This window comes from Cynara cardunculus (genome assembly GCF_001531365.2).
Source record: "Cynara cardunculus var. scolymus isolate 2C chromosome LG 3, CcrdV1, whole genome shotgun sequence".
NCBI classification, from domain to species: domain Eukaryota; kingdom Viridiplantae; phylum Streptophyta; class Magnoliopsida; order Asterales; family Asteraceae; genus Cynara; species Cynara cardunculus.
In genome coordinates this window covers 38,517,554-38,520,373 of record NC_037530.1, presented here as the reverse complement: position 1 = coordinate 38,520,373, position 2,820 = coordinate 38,517,554, and the positions used below count along the sequence as shown (strand labels likewise).

At 34.4% G+C, this 2,820-nt stretch overlaps 1 non-coding gene across 1 annotated transcript; it reads left to right on the top strand.

Moving 5' to 3' along the window:
* The first annotated feature begins 1,395 nt into the window (after window positions 1-1,395).
* TRNAK-CUU lies at window positions 1,396-1,468 on the top strand. The gene has a single exon. It is a non-coding gene; the product is annotated as a tRNA-Lys (tRNA).
* Window positions 1,469-2,820: the final 1,352 nt, after the last annotated feature.

Here is a 2,820-nt window from a genome sequence, read left to right as displayed (position 1 = left end):
TGTTGTCAAACATTAATTTTCATTAAATACAAGACTGGGGGGTAAAATGGTAATTTTATGTCATTCAGACTGTTCATTCAGAACAGTTTCCAAACAACCTTTTTTCTATCTGACACTAAATCATACAGAGTCTCTTAATCATCCTGACCACTTAATCATCCTGCACTAAACCATTCAGCAACCGCCAAACAGCCCCTTAGACTTTTAGTTGATTATTTACTTAATTAGTGATTACTTAATTAACTCTTGAAAATACAAAATACAAATTGATCTTAGACTTTTAGTTGATTACGTAGTACTTACTTGATTGTTACAATTGTGAAATTGATCAATTCATTAGTTGATTACTTAGTTTAGTTGATAATGTTTAGTTTTCATATGTTGATTAGATTTACTAATTTACATTACTCATTACCGATTACTTATTATTGTTTTCATTACTTAGATTTACATAACTCATTCATTATGGAAAAATATTTGAAATGAAAAGCTTCATCATCAACCGGTAATAATGATGCATCCAACAATGTGATTGATGTTAACGATCTTCCTTGGGATCCATCAGAAAGACCCAAAATTATAACTTATAACCCAAATCAAAGAGACGAAATTAGACGGAAATACTTGGTAAGGGGTCCTTGTCAACCACGAGGTCACATGCTTTTCGGCGATGAAGCTTGTCAAGACAGATTTACGTAATCGAATTGGTGATGATTTTTTGAATTCTGCCCTCATTTGCGCCATAGAAAATGAAGCTCTTAGTAATGTTAAAAACGAAGATGTCATCGATCGTTTCCAAAAGATGAAGACACGCCGAGGATAAATTTAGGAGTTGTTTCTCAACATACTTTTTGTAATTATTTTTTGGTATATATTGACCGTTTTCAAATGATGAAGATGCGTCAGGTACAAGTTTAGGAGTTGTTTATCGGTACTATAAAAATCATATTTTTTGTAATTATTTTTAGATATATATTATATTATATTAATTATATGGTGCCACCGTATGAAAAAAATTTTGGGTCCGTCCCTGCATCGCAAGCAACTTGGCTTCAACTTAGGTCGCGTCAAAGGTCATCCACATCTCCTATTTAGTATCATATATGATAGACTACTATAATATCACAAGTGATTAACTATAATAAAATGGTCAAAACATAAAGTATCATAATACGTTGTCTTTCCCTAAAATGGAACTTTCATGTTACTTTATTGCATTTTCGTAAAATGAAGATGTTCTCGTTTGAATTATTCCATAGAATTTACGTTCGTGAACAATTGAACTCACAATCTTTCATCGATTTTCTCTTCTTCTTTCTTCAAATTCTATACATGGTTGCATTCTATATCTTATGTCCGACTTAAATTGAAATGCTGTCGAAGAGTGTCAAAAAAGCCCGTCTAGCTCAGTTGGTAGAGCGCAAGGCTCTTAACCTTGTGGTCGTGGGTTCGAGCCCCACGGTGGGCGACTTCTTTTTCTAACTTATTCGAGTTTTGATTCTAAAAAAGGGCTCACTTCCCTTCTTGGGTTCCGTGGGCTATTTTCTCTTATTGGGCTTACATTTTGATGGACCAGTTCTATGAGACCGAACAAGATTCAATCTTAACGACAAAAACCACCACTATCGTTTATCTTATGGGATAAAACTTCCGGTCATCAAAATTGATTAATGGTAAGCGTTTACTAGGTAAGAGTCGTTATAGTCACTTACATAGACTCTCGATCCTTGTCTTCCTGTTTTTACTATGTTCAACCGGTAAGGTAAGTGAGAGTAAGTGCTTACTAAGATAAGTGTTTGATAAACGACCCCTAAGATCATCTCTATATTTTCTAGGTAGGATCGAGATCGACAACAACTGTTTACAACCAAAGGGCCTTTGGCCTAGCGGTATCGTAGTCTTCGGCATTCTATGAGGTCAAGGGTTCAAATCACACCAAAGATGAAGAGGGTATGTGAGTTTATTTGTTGCATTTGTCGTATATAAATATTATATACTTCAAAAAAAAAACTGTTTACAGCTTGACTTTCTAGGATCGGGACCAAATTGAGCCCAACCCATCTTGTTCAAGGACTTTTGCAACTAAAGCCCACTTGGTGAAACAAGGTGGGCCTAAGTGATCAAAATTTTAAATTATACTTTCACTTCAATTATGAATTTACTCCATTTTCGTATCTGTTTTTAACATCTGTTTAAAGCAGTTACGTTAACAAATAATACTACAACCTTCTTTTGACGTTTCACCTCCAAGCAAGTTCTCAATCCTAATACGATTTGAACCAAGTTAACTGAACTCGTGTATGCATGACGTGGCACATATATATAACTGGATCAGATTGGATTCAATTCAAAACACTGTATCGATCGATGTAAAAAGAGGAAGCACTTTTAACTAGGGTTAGCTTTTTATAATATATATGCATCAATAATTGAAGAGTCCAAAAGGAGCAATCATTTTCACTTTGAACCCTCGTAATAATTATTGTTTGTGTCGATAAGGATACAACGTTAAGCAAAGGGGTTGTTATTGTTGGTGGGGGCCATTTCTGAAAATGATATATGTTTCCACTTGCCTATGCTACTAGCTATTATTTGTAAACCATAACTTAGAGGACTCAAATTGTATTTTTGATAAGTGTAAGGATGTTTGATGAAAATATTATGGAGTTGGATAAGAGAAATGTGCAATTTGAGAACTAATCATAACCCCTTTATTTGATTTCGAATTAAGTGTCAAACATAGAACCCGACCCCAAGGGATTGAACCTTCCTGCAGTGGTGAATCCTGAATTTTTGCTTAGTAGGGTCACTTTTAAGGTA